The sequence below is a fragment of the Lissotriton vulgaris genome, chromosome 2_1 (assembly GCF_964263255.1).
Source record: "Lissotriton vulgaris chromosome 2_1, aLisVul1.2, whole genome shotgun sequence".
In the NCBI taxonomy this organism is placed as follows: Eukaryota; Metazoa; Chordata; class Amphibia; order Caudata; family Salamandridae; genus Lissotriton; species Lissotriton vulgaris.
The window spans coordinates 1,390,428,790-1,390,446,811 of NC_141687.1; the positions used below are offsets into that span (position 1 = coordinate 1,390,428,790).

Consider the following 18,022-nt stretch of genomic DNA (forward strand, 5'->3'; position numbering starts at 1 on the left):
AACCTAACAGGTAAGCAACTGAGGCTGTTGGAGGAGACTTTCCTACCCCAAAGTCAGATACCAATCACCTGTCGCAGGACCCCCTGTGCTAGCATGTAGATACGTCACTGACAAGCCTGGACTCATCATGAGACGGGCAGACACCAAGTTCGGGTGTGAATCCCTGGGGCTCACGGATGTGTGTCACATGTGGTTGCCTGTGTGCCACATGTTGTCAAGACAGATCCAGCCAATGGACAAGTATGGGTGTGCCAACACTGAGACCTGTATACAAAACATCACCAGCCAAGCAGATGCAATGCATTTTTCACACCACTGTTCCACAGCTTTGAGGCATACTGTTAGAAATCTTTTTGTTTCATGATCTCCTTCCACTTTATCTGGATTTCCTCTGAGTGATACTGTGGGTCATAAGTCAATCACAGGCCACAGGAGATCTTTCTTTTTATTGTAAGTTATGGATTGTGGCCAGAGTAACAGCTTCGCAAATGATCTTTGGAGAGTCAAAATGCTGCATGCAGGATGCACTTCAGGGATGGCAAGTGGATCTCATGGATGTCTCCCAGCATGGCGATGTCTCTGTTTAAATAATATGGGAACAGAATTGGACTGGAGTTGTCAATTTTGCTTCTTGAAGAATTTACTTCACTCTGAAGAATCGCTTCCAGTATAGCATCTTCTTTAAGAGTCTTTTTGATGCATTATTCCATTAAAAAAAGAGCCCTTGTGGGTATATTGTGAACATAGCTAAAATGCACTGGGGCACTGTTACAGAACCAAGGCAAGGATGCAGTCAATCAGTGACTGGAGACTTAACTGGTATGAGAGGCCTGTTATACATTTTAAAAATTCAGTTAATCTCTTTCTTGAATTGGTGCAGGGTTAAGCAGTTCTGAAGGATATGGGAATATGAAAAGGCTCGCTGCCTTGTTTTACTCTACTTTGTTTCCAGTCCGATGGTGTACTTGCATTGGGTGTGATGAGAGCCACCAGAGGTGGTGAGCTTGTCTGCCAGATAGGTGTGGGTCCAGTTTGTGATCGCTTTGTAAGTAATGATTCTGATTTTGAAGATGGTGTGAACTGGCGAAAAGGGCCTGTGGAGTTCCATCAGGATGGGGTGAAGTTATGATGTTTATTCAGGTCCTGAATGAGAACTGTTGTAGCCTTTAGGACACCGCTAAGGGGGAACTAGTGTGAAGTCAGGGAAGTTATGCAGCAGGGCGTTTCTACCATTCAGATGCGGCAATACAAGGGCTAGAACTGCAGTTCTGAGGCATGTAGAACGTCCTTAATGAGATGCCAGTGTGGGATCAGGGAGGACATGGAGTAGGCAATTTCAGCCGTCTAGTTGTCATAATATGTGCGTTTCTACCATCTAGATGTGATAATACGTGGGCTTTAACAGCAGTTTCGAAGTTACTTTCCTGGAGAAATGGTTTAACTTCCTTCAGTAAAGGGAGCTGGTACTAGGCTGTCTTTGTTTTACGGTCAATGTCTTCCTTCAGAGTGATGTTGCTGTGTGAATCCAAGTGATGTGCAGAGGGTGAAATTTGGGGTTCGAAGACTTCAAGATTCACATCAGTAAGCCAGGTTTATACTATGTCTTGCTTGTTTTTCTTGGCAAGTAATAGGAATTCTGTCTTGGTGGGATTGGGCTTAGATACCTGCTGGACATCCAGGTCTGGGTGAGTGCAGGCAGTGCTTAAGGCAATGGATAGGTGAAGTGAAAGACAATTTCAAGTTTCAATCCATCAGGCCACATATCCTGTCTTGTATACTATTTTCTGTCATTAACCCCAGAATCGCTTTTTAAGTCCCTATATATTGTGTGTTGCACCTTCCATTCTATTTGACCTATGTTGCTACCCAAGATGCTGCCTTTTTGCCAGTACTGAGCTATATATTGTGATTTGACACTTCACAAATGTCAAATGAGGCCCCCAGAGTGCATAATTCTCTGTATAGAGGCCAAACAATTAAAAACCTGGCTTTTCCCTTAAATTTCCTTCTTCCTTGCCGCATCCCTCCCTCCCTCTCTGGAATACATGGTCTTGTCAGCGCTGGGATGCCCTAGGATAGCTATGCGCTCTACAAATCCCTACTCAACTCAACTCAACTCAAACCTTTGAGCTAATGGGTTGAGAATCTAGAACATCCATCTAGCGTCCCAACAGTCCATTAAAAACTTCATGTTTTCGACTTGCAAATCATGACTTTTTAGACCACCTGCTTATATAATGTAATGTAATGTATTTAAGCTTATATAGCGCACAGCTACCCACAAAGGGTTTCCCGGCGCTTGCTTAGGGAACCCGTCCTGGTATTCCCCTGTGAGATAACCCCGGCAGGGTATCCACAAGGTGAAAGCCAGGCATCCCGCCGCGAGGGGCCGTTGTGGAGATTAAGCAAGCTATTGCCCAGAGTCGCAGAGTGTGAACCCATGAGTTGAGAAGGCACCGGAGCGAGAATTATCGAGTCCGTGGAATTTTTAGAGCCCAAGACCCGCCGAGGCGGGGAATTGAACCCTGGTCCAGGGCCTATCTCAGCTTCCGGGTCTGCCGCCTCTAACCCCTGAGCCACACTTCTCCACTGCTTACTATAAAGGCACATGAACTTTTGGTTCTTTCAATTAGTCTCATCCATGAACAAACACCAAATATGAAGGTGTGTATTGAAAGCTATAACGATCCTACCGTCTACTCTAGATGTTGTATCTCTTTTTCTGCACAATAATTTAAGGACATCATTGGTCATCACGCATGCCATCTACTCCTACCATTGAAAACCGCATCTGATCACAATCCTCTTTATCACATGCTGGCACAACCAGCAATCTCCAAAAGCTGCAAATTGCCTAAGTGTCCTATAACCTATACACCTTTATTTGACACTGGTTCACTTAAATGCTGTTGGGTTTGGTGCATATGTGATACGTTGTACCACTGGGGATATTATATCTCTAAAATAATAGACAAATGGTGGTAAAAAGAAGTGTATTGATTTATCCCCTGTGGTACAATGTATTATATATCCATTAATTTCTTCTAATTCACAGAGGTTATTGAGGTTCTCATAAATAATATAAAAGTCAAGTTTGTTGCAACACGAAAAGGGCGGGTTTCTAGCCCTCAGGCTTGAAATCATACCCAGGTCACTATCCTAATATTCATTACATCAATACCCACGTTACTTCACACATAGTCCTCAAGCAAGGCATCCATGTTTCCAGGCCAATGTGTTATGATTGTCAGCAACAATGCCTTTGTATGTCCTGATAAGGTAGGTCACCATTGGCAAAGCCCAAATGTATACTCCATAAAAACAATTGGCTTTGCTAATGTTTTTTTTCTAGACAACTCAGCACTGTGAAGAGAGCAAACGCTTTACAATAGATTATCTTCACAGTTGACTGACACCAGTCGGCACAACTTTAGCTCTGGAAGTGAAAAGTAGGATCAAATCAACAGATTTCAGGGAAGTTATGGTTTGTAAATAAGTTTATATAGGGCAATTATCTCATAATTTAAAACCAATATTGCTTTAAATAAGTGCCGGAAAACTCTACAGTTTCCAATCACATACAGCATAAAAAAGCATGACGTACATGTCTTGTCAGCCCCCTCAACCTAAAACTCCAACTCCCTGCCTGCTTAGTGAAGGAGACCTCAAAATCCTATAAAAGAGACACATTCCAGGGGTATTATAAAATTATTAACAAAAGAGAAAACTATCTGTTTCGCATGAATAAGGAGAGCTCAAGTGTCTGACTGTGAATTTGTGTCTAGCCAACATGGCATTTACACCATGCACCTTATTTGCAGCCTTTTGTCTGGCTTCCATAGTCCCACAAGTCTGTTACCAAAATCCCAAAGGAGCACGCAGAGGCACCAAGGGCCTTTACTACTTATGGAAATAAACAGCAGCGCTGTAACTTAATTCACATTATTTCTAGTTAATTTAAATATAATACAGTAAGATATATATATAGTAGAAAATTAGGTTATTGGTTGAGGGGAGTGAAACGCTACTCAAGCAGCAACCGCAGTTCTTCTCAGGGTGAAACACAAGCGTTCTGCCAAATGAATCTGTGCTTAACCCTCGGGTAGTTTGGCACAAAACGAGTTAGGCTTAACATAGAAGCAATGTGTAAAACATATATGCAGCATGCAAACAGTGATAAAGGGAAAACACCACACACAAAAAAATTCCACATCAGTTTAGGAAAATAGGAAAATAGAGTAGACTTTAATAAAATTTGTGACTGCAACATGACAACAATCCAATTAGTGGAACCAGAGATATGCAATTTCATTAATTAATTAATTTATTCATTCATTTGATCTTTATTTCGGCACATTGTGGGCATAAAAGATACATACAAAACAACAAAATACATATTACGATGATGAAAATAGAATGTCTACAAGATAGCCAATCGGGATAGCAGAAAGTACAATAAAAATCATCAATTAAAAAGGCACATAAACATAGTTTAGATACTAATTTGAAAGGAACTTTTTTTTATACAGTTCTAAAAGATTATATTCCAGTAGACTGAGCCTTAAATTTAAACACTTCCCGTGCTGGTGATATTGATTTATTAAGGCTCGCCCCATGTCTCTTTATAATAGGTAGGGTGTTCTGAGTAAAAATAGTTTTACTTTTTTCAATTTGGGTTTTCCATGAATTTTTCGAACCTAAAGAAACACCCAGATAGGAAAAGTTCCAGTTTTTGTCTTTTTAGGAAAAAATTCCCCTTAAAGGATTTATGGGGATTGAGGGCCATACATTTGGTCTTATTTGTATTTATTTCTAAACCTTTCTTATCGCAATACATTGGTAAGGAATTTAAAAGGGTTTGCAGACCAATGGGCGTTTGCAAGATCAGGATTGTGTCGTCCGCAAATAAGAGTGCCGGTTCCCTCACTCCATTCAGCTTAGGTGAATCGTTATTACTCTCTTCTAAATAAGCTGGAATGTCATTAACAAATAATGAAAAAGGCGTGGGAGCCAACACACACCCTTGGCGGACTCCCCGCTTTATTGGCAGTGATGTGGTTAATTCCCCATTTGGACCACAGCGCACTCTAGCATAGTTGTTATCATGTAATCTTTTAATCTGCTGGAGTAAACAAACAGGTAATCCCAACCCAAATAAACAATCCCATAAACGATCAAGCAAAACTAAATCAAAAGCTGCCCTAAGGTCGACAAAAGCTACATAAACGTGCCCCATTCAATAAAAAAACATACTTCCAACAAAGACAACAAAATCTGAAAACTTGGTCAATTGTACTTATGTTGCTTCTAAAACCTGCTTGGAACTTAGTGAAGATCTCATTCTCATCAATCCACAAGTTCATACGAGTTAAGAGGTGCCTCGAAAATATCTTTTGTAAAATATCTAAAAGACAAATGGGACGCTAGTTGGACGGATCGTTTCTATCTCCCTTTTTAAAAATTAAAATAATTTCTGCACCCCTCCAGCTATCAGGTAGGTTTACACCAGTAACTAAAATGTTAAAAAGCTGAATAATATATGGTGTCCAGACTCTAATCTCATGCTTGTACAGATCCCCAGGTATTTTTAACTGAGCTAATAGCTTGCTCAGTTTCTTCTAGGCTAAAGACTATGGGATTTGTACAAGTTACTAGCTATGGGCAATCCTCAGTAGCTATCTCCATATTTTCTGGGGCTTCATATAGGAGGGTAAAATGGTTAACCCATGTCTGTTTGTCAATAAACACATCATCAGGTGTTTTACCTCAAAGTTTCTCATTTGCAACTAGTTTCCAAAAGCCCATATTATCCTTAGTCTTAGCAGCCAATAGCTTGTTCTCCCAACAATCCTCATCCCAATTTATTCTAGCAGTTGCCTGAATCTTCCTATATTCCCTCCTTAGCGCCCTAATTACATCGGATGTTTTTTTTTATAATTGCCTCTAAAAGTGAGGCCTTACTTAAACGATACCAAGGTTTAGTACCAACAGAGATAGTTTTAGTTAGCCACTTTTTTGGGGGCATTTTTGACACATAGGGTACAAGAGATGAATAAAACCCAGTATGCAGATCAACAAAGTCATTACCCCCTCCCGGTTGGATCAGATGGCTTGCAAATGTATCAGCAAAGAGCAAATAAATATTTGATAATGCTTCTCCATTACCCAATAGGCTATCCCATTTAAGTGAGCGCCTGTTGTTACTCATCAATGGGACATCATTAATATTGTTATCCAAGATGTAGTGCTCCTTCACTGAACTAATGCTAGGAACTGGTCGATAGTCTATTGATAAATGTAGTGGCCGGTGGTCACTTTCAAACCTAGGCATAATTTCAAGATCTGTTAGATAGGGCCAAACGTCAAAGGATACCAGAATGTAGTCAATACGGCTTTGGGAATTGTTTTTAACAAAGGTTGGAGCCTTTGGGGAATCAGATGGGAGACGGCCATTACAGGCCTTCAATCCATGCACTGTTAATAATCTCATTATTTGGACTGCTAAGGTTGTGCAGCGCATTTCCTCCATGTAAGATAGGGGTGGAATGTTATTAGCCCTATCCTCATCTCCAAAAACACCACCAAACCCTGATATGCAATTTCAAATATTTAGGTAAAATTGGTGCTTAAAAGCACAAAGCTACAACTGTAGTTATCTGTCGTTTCGGACTGGTACAAAGTCACAAATTCAAGCTGACTCCAATTGGAGTGTGGGCCGGATACAAGGATCAAGTTAAGCCCACTGAGCGAAAGACCTTAAATCCTAGTGTTGTGAGCGTTATGAGGTTCCATGTCGAGGATGCATTGTGTTGCTGTGGTTCAGAGAATCTGCGGTGGTGCAATGTGAGGTCCTGCATTAAGGATGCATCACCCAGCAACGGTTCCGAGGAGCTGCAGGCTGCAATGTGAGGTCCTGTGTTGAGGATATGTGGCATTTCCAAGGAGCGTTGGGGCTCTGATGCAAGCTCCTGCACCAAGGATATGTTGCTCAGTGTTGATTCCAAAGAGCTGCAATTTCCTGCTTTGGAGATGCATGGCAAAGGTGGTTCTGCTGCAGAGCTGAATGGTGAGGCATCATGCTGCACCGGTTCTGCTAGGATCACAGTTGAGATGGCAGAGCACTTTAAGGCCAACTTCCAACAGTCCAGGACTGGGGTGGCTCTCACAGCAGGCAGAGTACAGGTGCAGAGTTCAGGGTGGTTGAAGCTTATTTTGTCCTTGAGGCTCTCATCAGGAGGTCTGACAACTAGCCCTTGGTGTAACTGTGGTAGTTCTGGGTTCATGATGCATGTCCAGTCCTTCTTACTCAGGCAGGAAAGGAGCAGTCTTTCTTGCGGCAGAGCAGCACATCAGACCTTCTTCCACCGGTTCAGAAGTGTACCGAAGACTTGGGTCTGAGGGTCCACTGTTTATACCCAGTACCCACTATGAAGTGGGGGAATCTTCTAGAGTCCTCCCCTTACAGAGCTGTCTGGAATTCCCCGCCTTCCTGCCCTGGCCCCAGCTTGTCTGGGGGCATAAAAGAATCGTGTGAAACCCTTTGTAAGTGTGTGGAGGCAGAGTCATTGTGTTGTGCAAGTGTAGTAGGTCAGAGATGGTCCATCCTGCCAACACTTATTTCCCCTTTTTCTCACTGTATGGGACCAAGACCAGCTGCCAGCTTCACCTAGTCATATGACCTAGGATACACAGACTGTGGGCACTAAATGGCTGGACAAGAAAATGCCAACGTTCTGAAAGTGACATTTCTGAACTGTGACTTGAATTCCAACATTACCATTAAAGAGGAGTTTAAATTACAATTCTTTAGAGACCAAAGTCAACTTCCTACTGGCATTCAATTGAAAGGTATCACTTATTGAATGTATTAAGATAACCCAATGTCATCCTATGGGGGAGGTAGGCCTTGCAGTAGTGGAAAACAAATTTGATAGTTTTTCACTAATAGGACATTAAATCCACATATCCAGCTTTTTAAAAATACACTGCACCCTGCCCTCTGTGCACATAGGGGTGACTTAAATGTAATGAAAAGAAAGGTTTAGGGGTTTTGCAAAAGGTTTATTTTGCTAGGTCGAAATGGCAGCTTAAAACTGCACCCAGGCTCCAGTGGCAGGCTTGAGACCTGTTTAAAATGGCTACTCAAGTGGGTGGCACAATCAGTGCTGCATGCCCTCTAGTAGCATTTAATTTGCAGGCCCTGGGAACAGGTATTAACCCTTTACTAGGGACTTGCATGTAAGTTAAATGTGCCAATTAGGTGAAAGCTAGTGTTGCCATGCTCTAGGGAGCGAGCACAAGCCCTTTAGCACTGATTAGAGGTGGCAAAGTGTGCAGTGCTCTAAGGTCAACAAACATAAAGTCAGCAAAATAGGAGAATTGAAGGAAAAAAGTTGGGTGAAAACCGTGCCATGGATGTCAGACCCAACACATGTTAATATACCACACAGAACATAAGCACCAGGTGTGTATGATAGAGACAGAGGCCACATCACCACAAATAAGATGGCAAAGCACCAATATGAATGGAGTGACTCTCTAAACTTTTTTCCATCACAACAACTTGACATGTCTTTTGGCCACAATAAGTCAGACTAGACTTCACACTGATGATGAAGATCTCTCTGAGGCATGTGGATGTGAATAGCTCATACAATCCAGTTTACTTACTGTGCATTCAAGCACTTGATTTTTATTGGGTTCTTACGAACGAGCCTGAAGACTTGCATAGTGTAGATGATTTATTCTGGCATGAGAATCCCCACAACACACCAGTAGCTCCAGTCTGCCTCGCAACTGTCAGTTCCTAGAACACTCCACCTCTACATTCTCCATTCTAGTTACTGTGACCTTGTACCAATGAAGTCACTGAGGCAGACTGTAGTAACATTAAATTGCAGCACATATACCAATAACAATACAGACAAATAATATATATAGCTTAACCTAGAACATCTTTCTCCTTTACTAAAAAAAATTAAACATAAAAGAAATGCAAAAATCTACATAGTAAAATCTTCGAATTTCTTAGGTAGTGCACCTTTTCTTCCAGATCTAACAACATGCATTTCACTTATCTTTTCCTCATGGATCTGTTTGGTTTGAATTGAACTTTTAATTCCATCAGAGCTGTTTCTCAGCAAGAAATGTCTTTAATCTGATGTGGAACTATTCTTTACACTCTCAGCCAAACCACCATGTGTCATATGAACCGGGTGGACCTCATGGGAATAACATTGTTTAAATTCCACCAAACTCAGTTCCTCAATAACACTGAATTCTTTTCAACCTTTTCTACCAACAGATACATTTAAAACTTGGATAGAACCTTGGGAACCCAATCAGTTTTTTAATGAGTACCCAATCCCCAACTTGATTTTCTTTTTTTTAACTCTGTCGTTTTTATCAAAATACTCTTTTCTCTGAGCCTGGATGTTTTGAACATTCTTCCTGACCTCATAAAGATTTTTAATTGAACACCTGGTTTCAGAGCCCATCCAAAGTGGAAACGTTTTTCTAAAATCTAACTCTTTTCCTGTATAATTCAAATGGATTCACAGCAATTGTTGAGTGAGGAGTATTGTGATAACAAATTATTTTTTGCCTCGAATAATTAAAAACATCCACCTTTTATGATTACCCTGTTTGTCCTTTTCACAAGACCATTAGAGTGTAGCGAATAGAGAGTAACTCTGTAGTGATTAACATGGTTCCTACAAACAAAATCACACATTTTCATGGATACCAGCTGTGAACCATTATCTGAGACTCAGGTTTTAGGAATACCTTCGATTAAAAATACCTTATCCAATAACTCAACAGTAGCATAAGTTGTAATATCACTCACAACAACCTTAAAATGAATTAAATTAAAAAAAGAATAATTCAGGACAATAAAATATCTCTGGTCCATTGGTAAATACCTAAATGGTCCAAATAAATCAATAGCAGCTTTATCCCATGATTGATCAGGCATTTCAAAACACACCAGTGGCGTCTGGACACATGGAAAAATTCCTTGCTGTTCCTAGAAACATCCTGTGTGTTTAAAAAGAGCTCTTATTAACATGTCCAGTTATCTCTTGGTATTGTGTATCCATCAAACATTTCCTGTGCAACTCATCAGGTGAGATCGCTAAATCATAACATTCAATTGCTCAATGACAGCAACCATACATTCATCCAGAAAACAGTCATCACCAGTGGCATCATTACCTTGCTCTGCCAAACGTGACAAACAGTCTATAGTATTCACCTCTTCGACCTGAGTAGAATGTTGAGCATGGAATCCAGTACTTGGGTTCCATGCTTGAGGAGGGGTTTGGTGAAGGGACACTTAGTGGCAGCTCGAGTGGAAGAGAGTCGCTGATGGCTCGCCAATGCAAATACATATGGAATAAAGACATTTTCCTGGTACTCTTGTGGTTCACAGGCAGAACATCGATGACATAAATATTGATGTTCTAAATATCAAAAAATATATATTGACTGCAAAAATATCAACTCCCATAACTAAATAGGTAAGTGCAAAAATATTGAATCAAAAATATCGATGTAAAAAATATGAATGTAAAAAATATTGATTTAAATAAATATATAAAATAAAATAATATATATTCGATATATTGAATATTAGTATTCATTTTGACAAAATAAATTAAATGTACTATACATTTTAAGAAAATCTAACAAACTACATTGAAAAAAATAAACACAAAAACATAATTTATACATATATATTTACTTTAAAATCATTATTAAACTATTATCTTTAATTTATTTTAAAACTTTAAAATTATATACAAATAATATATATATATCAATAATTTAAAATATAAAAAACTATGAAAACATATTTTTTTAAACTTAAATTTCCCAATACAATCAGTGAAACTGTAGGGAAAGTGTTGGATAGCAGAGGGGTAAAAATTGCTATTCCCACTCTAGTAAGAGCAACATTAGGGAAAGTGTTGGATAGCGGAAAGTAAAAAATTACTACTCCCACTCCAAAGAGTGCAACAGTAGGGAAAGTGATGGATAGCAAAGAAGCCGAAAACAGTTAAAACTAAAACAAAAAACATTACAATTATTTTAAAAATAAATAAACAATACTTAGAAATTAAAAATCAAATATATTAAATATATAAAAATTAAAACGATTATATTAATTACATAAAAAACCTACAAATAAAGTATAATATAAAATAATAAATACATTTATAACACAAAATATTTTAAACTATTTACAAATAAATTAATACATAAATGTAGTTATTGTATTTCCTACCCTATTACACCACACCAATAAGAAAAACACCAACATTTAAAAAATATTATTAATACAAAATTAATAAACATTAATTGACTACACACACTATATCACTATGATAGCCACAACACACAGCTACAACACACACCTAAATTAAACTCTAAAATAATAAAACACAATTAAAACTTATATATAAACTTAAAACTATTACTATTAACAACTAATAATAAAGTAATTAAAATGTATTAATACCCACCCTTTACCCAGTTAAAAGTAAAAACACCAGACAAAAAAATTAAACAATTCCCCAAAATACATATCAAATAATTAACATTATTTAACAACTATATATTAATTAAATGCAAATTACTTCCCATCCTTTACTCCTATAAACACCAAAACAAACACCTAAAATTAATAAAATAAAATACTTAACACCTATAAACATCATAACACACACCTAAAATTAATTACACAAATAACATAATTAATTACCAATAATTAATTTAAATTTACTTTACAACCGATTATTAATTCATTTTAAATAATGCATTAATTTACACATTTAACACTATACATCTCAATAAAACAAACATTATTAAATAAAAAATAATCAATACATTTAATATAATTAACTTACTTCCCATCCTATTCCCCTATAAACCCACAACCTGCTACGGATCTAAAAACGCAAAATTCAAATACAAAAAAATTAATAACAACAAAAAATGTAACACATATATTAAAAATACAAACAATTGTTATACAAAAAAAATACATTTAAAATATATACTAAAATACATAACATTAATAAACAAACGATATTTTTAACAACTATATTTTTGCAAACGATAATAAATACTTCAATATTTTTAACATCGATATAACTTACCTAAAATCAACATTCTTGACCATAAGATGATGTATGTCGATATTTCTGACCTACGATATTTGCTCAACTCGATATTTTTGATTCGATATACTGTCTCTGCACCTACTCTTGTGACGCCTCGCCTTTGGATTATGACATGAATTTTGGCGACAAGATAGCAGGTCACTCACACGAACCCACAGAGGTCATCCACGTCGTGATCTGGTACCATTTTGAAAATGAACTGTGAAGATGGTGTTGCCACACAGAGACAGATTGCGGTGCTGCATAAGAGCAAAGTTGGAGTCGGTGCCTGTTTGGAGTCTAGTAACTCGAGGTGGTTGCTGCACAGCAGCTGGAATACATGGTTTGTCTTGCGTTTCAGCGAGGCGGCTCACAGAGAAAAGGCTTGTTGAAGTTGTCACGTCGCAGCGGGGCCCGGCGTTGCTGTGTGAAGAGAGGCAGGAAGCAAGCAAATTTGCTGCAGTCTAGTGATTTCTAGTGGTTTCTCACCTTGGAGGTGAGAAACCACTAATCAAGTGCAGTAGTGAACAGGAGTCTGCAGCAGCAGCGTTATGTGTTATTTGGACATGTGTGCAGACACAATGAGAAGGTGAATCCAGCACAGACTGTCAAACCAGTAAGTACTTTGTTATGCTGATCTGCACAGTGAAATTGCAGGTAATATATTCACGGTGGATTTTGTACTTTAGTGTCCGGTCCCTTCATCACGTTTAAGAGGCAAAGCAGATGCTAACCTCATCACCATTAAGCCCTTCACAGCGCTGATCTACACAGCAAAATTGCAGGTCATTTGCATTTAAGTGGCGTTATTTGGACAAGATTGTTGTGAGCAGTTCAGCTGTGGTACCTGTATTCTCCACGCGGATATGCAGAACCACGGCAACAACACTGATTTGCACAGCATTTTGGGGTGCATACTGTTTTTCTTGTGAGCTGAAATGCTGAAATGGTATCACAGCTTTTTTTTTTAACAAGGAAAAAGGTATCTTCAATTGCTGATGAGTCCATTTTAATCACCATAGCTTTCAGTGAAATTGCTGTTATATTTATTGGATTGCCTCATTGAAATCCAAGTCATGCAGGCTGTAACACCTCCACCACCATTTATAGAAACCCCAAGTGAGCCTTTCATACTTTGGAACCAGTAATTTGAGGTGTTCAAAACTTATTTGGGGGCCGTTGGTGCACTTCGTTTCAGGCCAGAGCGAAGGAGGTACCTTCTTCTACATGCACTTGGTTTCGAGGGAAGAGCCATATTGAAACATTTGCCTGAACCTGTTGTTCTGGGAGAGTGGAAATTGGATGAATATCAACAAACTGGCAAGAAACCTCATGCTAGATTTGATACTCAGCCGAGTTTGTTTGTGTTGCGCCACAAATTATTTTTCTGTACTCAAAATGTTGGAGAAGATATGGACACATATATTAAAGTGTTACGGAGGCTAGTTGCTGAGTGTCAATTTGAAAACTTCAGAGATCAGCTAGTAAGGCATCAGTTCATTTCAGTCAAAGAGTTCCCCCGGTGCCTGTGGTGGTCTGCTCTTAACGCTGCTGCGCCTGCCAAAAAGGCTGCTATTTTTAAACTGTATGAATTTAAAGCTTTTAACCACTCGCAAATTGTAACTTTGCACTTGTATGTTGCACTGAGTTCACCTCACGCCTAGCTCCCCCTCACTTCCGCTTTGGAGCACTTCCGATACTTTTACGGTCTAGTGTTTCAGGAGAGCCAGCCGCTGCACAGCAGGGCTGAGTGTTGGGTGGGAGGAGTTACACGCTTAATAGCCAAACTGGAGCAAGCGCGCGGTCAGAGAGTTCCACCGGTGCCTGTGGTGGTCTGCTCTTAGCGCTGCTGCACCTGCCAAAAACGCTGCTATTTTTAAAACTGTATGAACTTAAAGCTTTTAACCACACTTAAATTGTACCTTTGCACTTGTATGTTGCACTGAGTACGCCTCCCTCCTAGCTCCCCCTCACTTCCGCTTTGAAGCACTTCCGATTCTGTTACGGTCTAGTGTTTCAGGAGAGCCAGCAGCTGCACAGCAGGGCTGAGTGTTGGGTGGGGGGAGTCACACGCTTACTAGCAAAGCTGGAGCAAGCACACGAGCCGTGCAGCGGGCGCAAAGAAGGTGCGCCTAAGGCAAGCCTGTTCGCCTCCTATACTCCATAAAGGAACTCTGGCTCCTGAACCAAGGTACGACTCAACTTAACAATAACGTAGCCCTCACACTGAGGTCGAAAGGGCTGGGGGCGGAGTACAAGATGGCGGAGTGAGGGCTCTGCTTGCGGCGGACCGAGAGCTCTTTCCCTCCACTCAGCGGTATCAGCGGATTACTAGAGTCCCCTAAGAGTGCAGAAATGGGGAACAGATCGCGATTCTATCGATAGCTTGCACGGCGAGGAGCAACCAGAAAGGAAGGAATACGAAGTCGGATTAAACCCGACTGAATGAATCGGGTGGCTTAGAGCATTGCTGCAGAGTATTTCACCAAATTACTCACCCGGGGCAGATATCCTGCGCTCCACAACGCCTCGCACTGCTCTTAACGGATTGCTGATTGATGTTGTGCCTTTCGACAAGAATCTGGCGAGCGGTGAGGGACTGGCTTGAGAACCGGCTCGCTCGCTCTGGGATCGACGTGTTGGGTCTGGCTAAGACGCGGCTTGTAACAGTATCGCCAGAAGGTATGTCGCCCAAACACCCTCCGCGCACAACGCAGAACACCAAAACCTCCGCAACAGCAGCAGCGGTGGCGGCGGCCGCTTTGCCTACGCTCACACCGACAGCTGCAGCCCCAGCCCCAGCCCCTGCTCTACTGACTAACATGGTCGTAGAGACTTCAGAAGATATGACGACGGGGGGGGGGCTGAGAAAATGGTAGTGAATGCAGAAGCAGCAACGCTGGCAGCACCGGTCCAAGGAGGGACGGACATTATTAATAAGGCTGCTACTTTGAAGGGGAGCGACAGGTAAGACGATTCTGCGCCCTCCTATGTTGAATTGCGGGACAATTCCAAAAAAAACGACACAAAAAGGTGCAGACATCAATGAAAGTGCTAAAGCCGGGCGGCTTCAGGGGAAGATGGAGCATTAGTACGTTTTCAAAATACTATGACAATGGCTAATATAAACCATGATGATGACTCTGCTCAATTAGCTATATCTCCTACCCTGACTGAAGACAGCGAGACCCGGGAGATACTAGAAAGCCCTGAGACAACAGTAGGGATAAAGGTGGCAAATGGGATGGCAAATGGGAGGCCCCAATCATTATACATCGCTAAGTCATTATCAGATGCTACCTCAGACTATATTCCCAAGACTGCAGCTATATTTTCGAGGATGGAAGACCCAACAGACAAAGGCAAAGGCACATTAGAAGAAAGTAACAATCTTGCTACGTGCCCAGTGGGTAATTTTGGTTCGGAACAAACTTTGGAATTGACTGAGGAACACCTCTCCTCTGAGGACTGTGATTATGATACAGAGGAGGAATTGGATAAGTCTACGGATAAGACCCTGAGCAAGCTACCTCCACAGAGACGTAGAGGTAAAGCCAAGACAACTCACAAGAAGAGAGGGAGAGCTTTGTCTAGCTTGGCTACAGGAGTAGCCCCCTTGATTACAAAAAAAATGGTTATCGATAAAAGTCCGCTAAGAAAGTGGATTGAGGCTAAGGGGTTAGTCAAGAGTATGACTTTAAGGCTCTCTGGGGGCAGCCCTACAGATAATGAGATACTGCAAGTCCCCGAAACAGGGTCTTATATGACGCAAACTCCCAGCCATGTCCCTAATGAGCAGACCACAGGAGAAAAAGATCTCCTATCAATTGGTTCCTCGTCTGATCTACCGATATCTGTGGATATTGATACTGACCTAAACAAATCTTCTGCTGAAAATATGAATACAAATTCAACGGAAGAGATCAGGCTGGGAAACACTGGTCACCCCCAACTAGACACTATACTAAAACTTTTGATAAATCAGAGGGTAGAATCGGAGGCACACTATCAGCAACTGAAAAGTGACAATGTAAGACTGCAAACCTCCATAACTGATATAGCCTCCATACCAAAGGGCGTTACACAGGAGATAATAGAGCTCCAACAACGCACAGTCTTGGTGGAAGAAAGAACACAACGGTTAGATGCCACTGTGGGGCGCCACGATACAGAACTAATCCAACTCCAGGGGAAAGTCGAGGACCTGGAAAATCGTTAAAGAAGATCCAACCTCAAACTCTATGGAATCCCGGAAGGGCTAGAGGGGTCCGACCCGAGGGCCTTTCTGGTGAGACTGTTGCCTCGTGCCTTCCCGGATCTCTCAGACTGGGACTGGGACTCCCAAGTGCAAAGAGCACATCGACTTCCACTTGGCCAAAAACGCCAGAATAGTAAATTCCCACGTCCACTCTTGATACATTTCGGTAACTTTCTGCTCCGACAAGCTGTGTGGCAAAAAGCTAAACCTAATACTCCAATAACTATTGACAATCTTACCATCTTCGCTCGGTCAGATCTTAGCAAAGCCACGATGGATAAGAGATGGGAAATACGTAAATTAATCGATCCAATCAATAAATTGGGAGGCTTAGCATATCTGCAAGAACCCGCCCGACTTAAAGTGATTATGAAAGGGCGCACAAACTTCTTTAGCGAAGTACGGGAAGCACAGGCATTTTTAGTCAGTGTCAACAATAGTAAAGAATGAAAAGAAAGAGAGGGGGTTTATATTTTTCTCTGTGTGATTGAAGTAAGGGAGGTACAGTCATATCCAGCCTGTGGCAACAGGAGTAAAGACTAAGGGAAATAGAGGAGATCTTTAACCCTCTCTGCACAAGAGATATAGAAACTTCAGATAGATATAACATTTAATGTTTTTTTGTTTTTTTCCTCTATTTCACAATATTTAGTCATCAGTGTTGATGAAGCAATACTATTAGCTGACACCGCGGGGGGAGGGGCCCTTGGCTCACTGCCGCAGGTGCTGCCTCATCAACGGCAGCAGTAGGTAAGGGTGGGGAGGGGGGGTAGGCCTTCGCAGTTTGGGGAGGGTGTGGGAGATGTGGGAAGGTGGAGGGAGGGTTGGGGAAAAAAGGAAAAAAAATATTTTCAACCTGGTAGAAAGACTCGATGAGAGATTTATGTTTGTAAAATGTATTCTTTACTCGGAACTACACAAAATAATGTTGATTATAGACATCACTTTTTACATTAGAGATGCATAATATTAGGTGCTTGGCATGGAATGTTTCAGGGTTAAACAACAAACGTAAGAGGCACTTAGTTGCTGAAGAACTAAGTTTATACAATCCCCACTTAGTATTTTTGTCAGAAACCCATATTATAGACAAAGATAAGAAGTTGCTAAGCCAACTAGGGTTTGAGATGATAATCAACTCGGCAGTTGCTTCCCCTATAAGAGGGGCCGCCATACTAAAAGACAAAAGGTTTAAGGCAGAAATAACTAAAACCCAAGCTGATAAATGGGGCAGATGGGCAATTACCCAACTTTGTTTTAACAATGTGAAGCTTGTAGCATGTGTTGTATATGGGCCTAGAGTATCCGAACAGCTAAATATAGCTTTACTAGACTGGGAGGGAGAAGTAATAATTATGGGCGATTTTAATTGCATTTTGAACTGCCAGACGGATACAACACGCCCGGGTAATTACAAACGAATGCCCAAAACTAGAACATCTATCTTAGATCTATGTAAGCTACATAATGTTAGAGATGTATGGAGCTCGCTATACCCAAACTCTCCAGGCTATACATACTACTCAGCTCCCCACAAGTTATGTTCGCGTCTAGACATGGCTTTTATATCAGACTCACTGATGAGATCCACAACAATGGT

At 40.7% G+C, this 18,022-nt stretch overlaps 1 protein-coding gene and 1 pseudogene across 1 annotated transcript in view; both read left to right on the plus strand.

The window, feature by feature from the left end:
• LOC147732620 (glycophorin-C-like) overlaps nt 1-18,022 on the plus strand; it is a 180,808-nt gene that overhangs the window by 133,351 nt on the left and 29,435 nt on the right. The gene's annotated exons all lie outside the window — the stretch shown is intronic.
• Nucleotides 15,280-16,872, plus strand: LOC147732621 (uncharacterized; annotated as a pseudogene).